At 46.1% G+C, this 10,292-nt stretch overlaps 1 protein-coding gene across 4 annotated transcripts in view; it reads left to right on the top strand.

Moving 5' to 3' along the window:
- The first annotated feature begins 4,714 nt into the window (after positions 1-4,714).
- Positions 4,715-10,292, top strand: part of mib2 (MIB E3 ubiquitin protein ligase 2) — a 231,864-nt gene continuing 226,286 nt past the window's right edge. For 3 of the 4 annotated variants that reach the window (XM_063033209.1, XM_063033206.1, XM_063033204.1), the window contains exon 1: positions 4,715-4,869. The gene's annotated coding sequence lies outside the window, so the exon portion shown is untranslated. The remainder of the gene's footprint in view (positions 4,870-10,292) is intronic. The other variant, XM_063033205.1, reaches the window with a different exon arrangement.

The following is a 10,292-nucleotide window of genomic DNA, read 5'->3' as shown; positions in this document are numbered from 1 at the left end:
GCAACACACACAAAATGCTGGAGGAACTCAGCACGCCAGGCAACATCTATGGAAAAAAGTACAATCAATGTTTCGAGCCAAAACCCTTTGGCAGACTGGAGAAAAAAAGCTGAGGAGTAGATATGAAAGGTGGGGGGAGGGAGAGAGAACCACCAGGCGATGGGTGAAACTTGGAGGGGGAGTGATGAAGCGAAGATCTAGGAAGTTGATTGGTGAAAGAGACAGAAGGCCGTGGAAGAAAGAAAAAAGGTGGGATGAGAGGAAGAGCACCAGAGGGAGGCGATGGGCGGGCAAGGAGATTAGATTAGATTAGATGACAGAGGGCAAAGAGGATGGGAAATGTTGGGGGGGGGGGAGGAATTACTGGAAGTTTGAGAAATCAGTGTTCATGTCATCAGGTTGGAGGCTACCCAAACAGAATATAAGGTGTTGTTCCTCTAACCCAAGTGTGGCCTTATCACAACAGTGGAGGAGGCCATGAATGGACATATTGGAATGGAAATGGGAAGTGAATTAAAATGGGTGGCCACCGAGAGAACCTGCTTTTTCTGGCAGACGGAGCGCCTGCTAGATGCTCGGCAAAGCAATCTCCCAATCTACAGTCGGTCTCACCCACGTACGGGAGGCCACACCGGGAGCACCGAACATGGTAAACAGCCCCAGTGTCGCCTCACCTGGAAGAACTGTTTGGGGCCCTGAACGGTAGTGAGGGAGGAGGTGTAGCGCTTGTTCCGCTTGCAAGGACAAGTTTGGCATTGCTATCATTGTTTCCCTTTTAAAGCAAGTGGGAACTTCGAATTGCAGCATTAAGAGATTGGAGCTGTGTTTTGAATACTCCTGCTAGTTGGTTGGCACAGGTTTTCAATGTCCTGCCAGGTACACCATCAGGGCCTGATACTCTGCAGTAGGGAGCGGTTGAAGATGTCCTTAGTACATGGGGGCAGAACTGGACCATCGAGGACGCTCCGCTATTTGGTCATGGCTGAACCCCATTCTCCTGTTCTCACAGTCATAGTCATACTTTATTGATCCTGGGGGAAATTGGTTTTCGTTACAGTTGCCCATAAATAATAAATAGTAATAAAACCATAAATAGTTAAATAGTAATATGTAAATTATGCCAGTAAGTTATGAAATAAGTCCAGGACCAGCCTATTGGCTCAGGGTGTCTGACCCTCCAAGGGAGGAGTTGTAAAGTTTGATGGCCACAGGCAGGAATGACTTCCTATGATGCTCTGTGCTGCATCTCGGTGGAATGAGTCTCTGGCTGAATGTACTCCTGTGCCCACCCAGTACATTATGTAGTGGATGGGAGACATTGTCCAAGATGGCATGCAACTTAGACAGCATCCTCTTTTCAGACACCACCGTCAGAGAGTCCAGTTCCATCCCCACAACATCACTGGCCTTACGAATGAGTTCGTTGATTCTGTTGGTGTCTGGTACCCTCAGCCTGCTGCCCCAGCACACAAAAGCAAACATGATAGCACTGGCCACCACAGACTCATAGAACATCCTCAGCATCGTCCGGCAGATGTTAAAGGATCTCAGTCTCCTCAGGAAATAGAGACGGCTCTGACCCTTCTTGTAGACAGTCTCAGTGTTCTTTGACCAGTCCAGTTTATTGTCAGTTCATACCCCCAGGTATTTGTAATCCTCCACCATGTCCACACTGACCCCCTGGATGGAAACAGGGGACACCGGTACCTTAGCTCTCCTCAGGTCTACCACCAGCTCCTTAGTCTTTTTCACATTAAGCTGCAGATAATTCTGCTCACACCATGTGACAAAGTTTCTAACCATAGCCCTGTACTTAACCTCATCTCCCTTGCTGTTACGGGGGAAAAGTTTCTTCCCATAACTTTTCATGCCCTGACTTATAAAGCGTCTATCAGTGCCAACTTGAAATACACCAAATGGCCTGGCTCCCACCGCTGCCTGTGGCTCCACCGTTCTCTGGCTGAAGAAATTCCTCTTTGTCTCCATTCTGAATGGACATCCCTCAATTACGATTGTGCCCTGTAGTTCCAGGGTCAACCATTATAGGAAACACACTCTTCACATCCACTCTATCAAGGCCTTTCAACATTCAACAGGTTTCAATGAGATTTCCCCCCCCCCACATTCTTAATTCCAGCAAGTACAGCCTCTGAGCCATCAAACACTCCTCGTTCGATAAGTCTTTCTTTCCTGGAATCATTATGGTGAATCTCCTCTGAACCCTCTCCAATGTCAGCACATCCTTCCTTAGCTAAGGGGCCCAAAACTGCTCACAATACTCCAAATGAGGCTTCACCAGTGCCTTCTGAAGCCTCAGCATTGTTCTATAACCTCGAAGTTAAAAAAAAAATTGATTCAGACTTTTACAATGGCACACAGTGCATAGAAAAGACATGTTCTGGTGCTCCCCGGACTGCTGCCTGTCAGTGGTCATCCACAGAAACACACACATTTACAACTTACACTGCGCCTTGCTTCAGAAATATTGCTATTGTTTTTAAATGTTGTACAATTTGAATAAAAAACACTAAAATAGAAGGGGTTTGATTTTGCATGTTCTATATTCACCTAAAATAGGGGAAAATAAATATTATGACGAAAAGACAGACTCTGTGGTGATTGTCACATTTGTTGGAGTCACACTGTTGGAGTTCTACGTACCCTCTTACCACCCTACCTCCTTGTGTTCCCACTTTTAGGTAGCTGGACTAGCTCCCCATGATCTCTCTGTATGTCCATGCAGTTGAGAGTCCTGCCATTAACCGTACACCTTCCAATTACATTTGACCTCATACTTCTTAAACCAGCACCCCTACTGGAGCACAGGCCACCAGCATCCTCTGTCCTGGGCCAGTCTTTCACTCTTTCAAAGTGAAGCCCATTGAAGATTACTTCCTCTCCCAGGGATGAGATCTCTGGAGCTTCTGTAGCTCTGGGTTTTTATGGGATGGGGTTGCTAGCCCATACCCAGCCGTCCTCCCTTCACAAGCTGGATTGAGAGTGTCCACGGTGGAATTCCAGAGTAAATACAGATGAGAAATATTAATTTGAGACCTTGTCCATTTCCCATGACTCCCACGATGACCATGCTGATCACATGACACCAATGATCATATTGATCACATGACTCATAACAATGACCATGTCAATCACGTGATTCACACAATGACCACACTGATCACATGACACAATGATCACACTGATCACGACACACACAATGACCATGCTGATCCTATGACTCACACAATAATCACATGGATCATATGACTCAATGATCACATGACTCACACAATGACCACGTTGATCCTTCAGTTATCATTTTACTTGTGATACATTTACAGAATTGTTTTGGATGGTCTGTGAAGAATACTTCATGGCTCTTTCTTTCCTCTTCTGCATCAAATTAGGCAGAATTATCAAATTTTCTAGGTTTGAATTCAAGAAAGGAAAAATAAATGGAAAGCAAAAATCATTTCAAATTCATTTATTTATTTATCACATATACATTGAACATATAGTGAAATATATTGTCTGCATTAACAACCAACACAACGCAAGGATGTGCTGGGGGGGCAAGAATCGTCACACATTCCAGCACAAGCATTACATGCCCACAATGATCAGCAGAACAACACAGGTAGAAACAAGAACAGCAAAACAAGTGCTGTTCCTCCCTCCCCAACACACACACACACACGTACACACACACACCTACACACACACACACACACACGTCCCCAGCTCCAGTACAGGCCACTTCCAAACTCACAGATATCGGGCCTCAGACATTCAAGTTCTAGTACATTAGTCCTTCGACATTAGATCAGTTTGTCATCTGCAGTAATGGGTTAACAAAAACAAAAATGTGGCACCCTATACCATTTTAAACAGTCTAAATGGTAATGTTTCAAATACTTGGTTTAGTAAATTATTCCAAGTGCTTTGACTAGAGTGCTTTTAAAGAATTGTTTGCCCTAAACTTACGTAGTGGGAATAATAGTTGACTTGTCCTATACTGATACATTATTTGATACATATAGTATTATCACATACCTTGGATACATTCACCTTTGGCTGTTTACATTTAGACCGTTATCCTTAACTTTGCACATATTACATAATATCAAGAATTAAAGCAGAAAAGCTAGAAGCACTCAGCAAGAAAGTGGAGATGTTCTGTTCCATAGTCCGGAGTGACCCTGAGCTTTAATTCCCTGCCCCACTCCCACTCTGATCTCTTGGTCTCTTACAATACTCCAATGATGTTCACGTAAGCTCGACGAACAGCTTTCTCTTGCTACGTTGAGGCATTTGGGGCTAAAACTGAGGGTAACTATTTGACCCTAATCACGAGAGAATCTGCAGATGCTGGAAATCCAGAACAATACACACACAATGCTGGATAAACTCTGCATGGCAGGCAGTATCTATGGAGGGAAAGAAGAGCCGACGTTTCGAGTGGAGAACCTTCATCAGAACCCTAGTGCTAATTTCAGGCAATTACTCTATATTTTTGGTCTTTACGAACCCGCTGTCAGTTTGTTTTCTATCTGGTGTCTCTGAGATGTAATATTACCTCTAATGGCTCGAACTACTACAGATTCTACGTCCTTTCCACCTTGCTTCTCCCTACAAAACTGTTTAACAAATTCATTATTTGTAAAATGAATCACCGAGTAGAATTAATGAAACAAGGGGTGGGACTGGTTCCGTTTTCCGGCTGGGAGGGAGGACGAGGCGCCGGGGGATCTCTTACGGCGACGCGCTGCTGAAACCGCTCTATGCGGGTCAGCGGGCGCTCCGTGCGGTTAATGCTCCCCCCCGAGAGCCGCCGCGCCGGAACGTTGTGCGGAGGCGCCGGGATGGCGGGTGAGTGACGGCGGCCCCTCCCGCGGGCTCGCCCGGCGCCTGGGGCCTGGGGCCTGAGCGGGCGAAGGCAGGGGAGAAGGCTGCGGCGGGGAGGCAAGAGAGGGGAAGGGCAGCGGTAGTGCAGGGGAGGGTGGTGTGGGTAGCGGGTTGGGAGTTACCGTATGGAGGGTAAAGGGCAGTGCCGGGGTTGGCTGAAGAGGGGAGTATGGAGGAAGAGAGGTAAGGATGAGGGGGGTGTGGGTTGGGGTGAGGGTGGGGGTAGAGGGAGCTCCAGGGGTGGGGTACTGGTGAGGCTGGGTCCACTGTTTAGGGCTGGGTAATTGGAGAAGTGGTGGGCGAGATCGGTGCAGGGAGTGAGGCATTTCTGAGAAGAGTGCTGGCATTGGGGAGGTGTGGGGCTCTCAGTGATGGAAGGAAGGTGAGTGGATGGGGTGGGAGACTTTGTGTATTGCTCCTGAGTTGTGAGAGTCGGCGAGGAGCTGCTCATTCCTGCCACCCCTCACGGGACAGGATTATTGCCACTAAAATACCCACTTCCACTTTCCCCTAAATCCTACAGCACTAGGTAATAGTTAAAAAAACATTAAAAACTCTTCTTTTACCTATGGATTTCACTTGTGAATTATTTTGTTTTGAATTCATTATTTTGGGGCACAATGTGGAATAAGTGTTAAAATCGTGGGCAAACGTCAATCCTGAAACTTTGGGCTCTCCCTGCTGCACCTTCTGCACGACCCAGTTACATGAACCTTGTTCTGATCAAGTCCTTCGTTACTGAAGAATGATGGTGTGGATAGTCTGAGGCTTTTGTTTGGTGTTGTCTTCCTGGGGTTTTGTGGTTTGTCTGTAGAGCTGCTGGAGTTTGATAGACAAGGATGTATCATATAATGTGAATTAGTGAGAAGGGTACTTTGAGATGTAATTAGCAGTATCTGGTTATTGTCTACTGCGGGATGAGGAGGACGGCAATTTGTTAGCAACGTTTTAAAAATAATTTAAATCTTCAGTACAATAACGCTGTTACAAATACTAAAGAAAGTGTTCATTTATTTTGAGATTATTGTAACAGGCCCTTAACAACATAAAAAACCTACAGCACAATACAGGCCCTTCCGCCCGCAAAGTTGTGCCGAATGTGCCCCTACCTTAGAAATTACTAGGCTTACCTATAGCCCTCTATTTTACTAAGCTCCAAGTACCTATCCAAAAGTCTCTTAAAAGACCCTATCGTATCCGCCTCCACCACTGTTGCCGGAAGCCCATTCCACACACTCACCACTCTCTGAGTAAAAAACTTACCCCTGACATCTCCTCTGTACCTACTCCCCAGTACCTTAAACCTGTGTCCTCGTATGGCAACCATTTCAGCCCTGGGAAAAAGCCTCTGACTATCCACACGATCATTGCCTCTCATCATCTTATACACCTCTATCAGGTCACCTCTCATCCTCCGTCGCTCCAAGGAGAAAAGGCCGAGTTCACTCAACCTATTCTCATAAGGCATGCTCCCCAATCCAGGCAACATCCTTGTAAATCTCCTCTGCACCCTTTCTATGGCTTCCACATCCTTCCTGTAGTGAGGCGACCAGAACTGAGCACAGTGCTCTAATTGGCGTCTAACCAGGGTCCTATATTGCTGCAACATTACCTCTCAGCTCCTAAATTCAATTCCACGATTGATGAAGGCCAATACACCGTATGCCTTCTTAACCACAGAGTCAACCTGCGCAGCAGCTTTGAGTGTCCTATGGACTCGTACCCCAAGATCCTTCTGATCCTCCACACTGCCAAGAGTTTTACCATTAATACTATATTCTGCCATCATATTTGACCTACCAAAATGAACCACTTAACATTTATCTGGGTTGAACTCCATCTGCCACTTCCCAGCCCAGTTTTGCATCCTATCAATGTCCTGCTGTAACCTCTGACAGCCCTCCACACTATCCACAACACCTCCAACCTTTGTGTCATCAGCAAACTTACTAACCCATCCCTCCACTTCCTCATCCAGGTCATTTATAAAAATCATGAAGAGTAAGGGTCTCAGAACAGATCCCTGAGGCACTCCACTGGTGACCGACCTCCATGCAGAATATGACCCATCTACAAATACTCTTTGCCTTCTGTGGGCAAGCCAGTTCTGGATCCACAAAGCAATGTCCCCTTGGATCCCATGCCTCCTTACTTTCTCAATAAGCCTTGCATGGAGTACCTTATCAAATGCCTTGCTAAAATCCATATACACTACATCTACTGCTCTTCCTTCATCAATGTGTTTAGTCACATCCTCAAAAAATTCAATCAGGCTCATAAGGCACGACCTACCCTTGACAAAGCTATGCTGACTATTCCTAATCATATTATACCTCTCCAAATGTTCATAAATGCTGCCTCTCAGGATCTTCTCCATCAACTTACCAACCACTGAAGTAAAACTCACTGGTCTATAATTTCCTGGGCTATCTCTACTCCCTTTCTTGAATAAAGGAACAACATCCGCAACCCTCCAATCCTACAGAACCTCTCCCGTCCCCATTGATGATGCAAAGATCATCGCCAGAGGCTCAGCAATCTCCTCCCTCACTTCCCACAGTAGCCTAGGGTACATCTCATCCAGACCCGGCAACTTATCCAACTTGATGCTTTCCAAAAGTTCCAGCACATCCTCTTTCTTAATATCTACATGCTCAAGCTTTTCAGTCTGCTGCAAGTCATCACTACAATCACCAGCATCCTTTTCCATAGTGAATGCTGAAGTAAGGTATTCATTAAGTACCTCCGCTATTTCCTCCGATTCCATACACACTTTCCCACTGTCACACTTGATAGGTGCTATTCTTTCATGTCTTATCCTCATGCTCTTCACCTACTTGTAGAATGCCTTGGGGTTTTCCTTAATCCTGCCCGCCAAGGCCTTCTCTTGGCCCCTTCTGTCTCTCCTAATTTCCTTCTTAAGCTCCTTCCTATTAGCCTTATAATCTTCTAGATCTCTAACATTACCTAGCTCTCTGAACCTTTCGTAAGCTTTTCTTTTCTTTTCTTGATTAGATTTATTACAGCCTTTGTACACCACGGTTCCTGTACCCTACCATAACTTCCCTGTCTCATTGGAACATACCTATGCAGAACTCCATGCAAATATCCCCTGAACATTTGCTACATTTCTTCCGTACTTTTCCCTGAGAATATCTGTTTCCAATTTAAGCTTCCAATTTCCTGCCTGATAGCCTCATAATTCCTCTTACTCCAATTAAACGCTTTTCTAACTTGTCTGTTTCTATCTCTCTCCGATGGTATTGTAAAGGAGATAGAATTGTGATCACTATCTCCAAAATGCTCTCCCACTGAGGGATCTGACACCTGACCAGGTTCATTTCCCAATACCAGATCAAGTACAGCCTCTCCTCTTGTAGGCTTATCTATGTATTGTGTCAAGAAACCTTCCTGAACTCACATAACAAACTCCATCCCATCTAAACCCCTTGCTCAAGGGAGATGCCAATTGATATTTGGGAAATTAAAATCTCCCATCACGACAATTCTGTTATTATTACACCTTTCCAGGATCTGTTTCCCCTTCTGCTGCTCGATATCCCTGTTACTATTGGACAGCCTATAAAAAACACCCAGTAAAGTTATTGACCCCTTCCTGTTCCTAACCTCTGCCCACAGAGACTCCGTAGACAATTCCTCCGTGATGTCCACCTTTTCTGCAGCTGTGACACTATCTCTGATCAACAGTGCCACTCCCCCACCTCTTTTGCCTCCCTCCCTGTCCTTTCTGAAACATCTAAAACCCGGCACTTGAAGTAACCATTCCTGTCCCTGAGCCTTCCAAGTCTCTGTAATGGCCACCACATCATATCTCCAAGTACTGATCCATGCTCTAAGCTCATCCGCTTTGTTCACAACACTCCTTTCGTTAAAATAGATACATCTCAAACCTTCGGTCCGAGCGCATCCCTTCTCTATCACTTGCCTATCATCCCTCTCGCACTGTCTACAAGCTTTCTCTATTTGTGAGCTAAACTCCTCTTCCCCAGTCTCTTCAGTTTGGTTCCCACCCCTCAGCAATTCTAGTTTAAACTCTCCCTAGTCGCCTTAACAAACCTCCCCGTCAGGATAGTCATAGTCATACTTTATTGATCCCGGAGGAAATTGGTTTTCGTTACAGTTGCACCATAAATAATAAATAGTAATAGAACCATAAATAGTTAAATGGTAATATGTATATTATGCCAGTAAGTTATGAAATAAGTCCAGGACCAGCCTATTGGCTCAGGGTGTCTGACCCTCCAAGGGAGGAGTTGTAGGATATTGGTCCCCCTGGGATTCAAGTGCAACTCGTCCTTTTTGTACAGGTCACTCCTGCCCCAAAAGAGGTCCCAATGATCAAGAAATCTGAATCCCTGCCCCCTGCTCCAATCCCTCAGCCACGCATTTATCCTCCACCTCATTCTATTCCTATATTCACTGTCACGTGGCACAGGCAGTAATCCCGAGATTACTACCTTTGCGGTCCTGCTTCTCAACTTCCTTCCTAACTCTCTGTAGTCTTTTTTCAGGAACTCTTCTCTTTTCCTATCTATGTCATTGGTACCAATATGTACCACGACCTCTGGCTGTTCTCCCTCCCAGTGCAGGATATCGTGGTCGCGATCTGAAACATCCCGGACCCTGGCACCTGGGAGGCAAACTACCATCTGAGTTTCTTTCCTGCGTCCACAGAATCACCTGTCTGACCCCCTAACTATAGAGTCCCCTGTCACTACTGCTTTCCTCTTCCTTTTCCTACCCTTCTGAGCCATAGGGCCAGACTCTGTGCCAGAGGCACGGTCACTGTTGCTTCCCCCAGGTAGGCTATTCCCCCCCCCCACCAAACAGAACTCAAGCAAGAATACTTATTGTTATGGGGTACAGCCACAGGGGTACTCTCTAGTACCTGACTGTTCCCCTTCCCCCTCCTGACTGTGACCCACTTGTTTGTCTCCCGTGGCCTCGGTGTGACCACCTGCCTATAACTCCTTTCTATCACCTCCTCGCTCTCCCTGACCAGACAAAGGTCATCGAGGTGCATCTCCAGTCGCTAACTCGGTCCCTCAGGAGCTGCAGCTTGACACACCTGGTGCAGATATGGCTGTCTGGGAGGCTGGGAGACTCCAGGACCTCCCACATCTGACACTGAGCACAGAAAACTGGCCTCACACTCATACTTCCTCCTTTCTGCAAATAACACAGGCCCAATCAGCTGCGCTGCCCAAATACATCAAGTGACCAATAGACGTACTAATCGCCGTGTTTTTTGGAGTGTGGGAGAAAACCAGAGCATCTGGTCGTGGTCACGGGGAGAATGTACAAACTTTTTACAGATAGCGGTAGGAATTGAACCCAGGTCACTGTCAGGTGTTACGCTAGACGCT

This window comes from Mobula hypostoma, chromosome 25 (assembly GCF_963921235.1).
Source record: "Mobula hypostoma chromosome 25, sMobHyp1.1, whole genome shotgun sequence".
Lineage (NCBI taxonomy): Eukaryota > Metazoa > Chordata > Chondrichthyes > Myliobatiformes > Myliobatidae > Mobula > Mobula hypostoma.
Note: the sequence above shows the minus strand (reverse complement) of the source record. Positions and strands in the feature narration are given on the sequence as shown.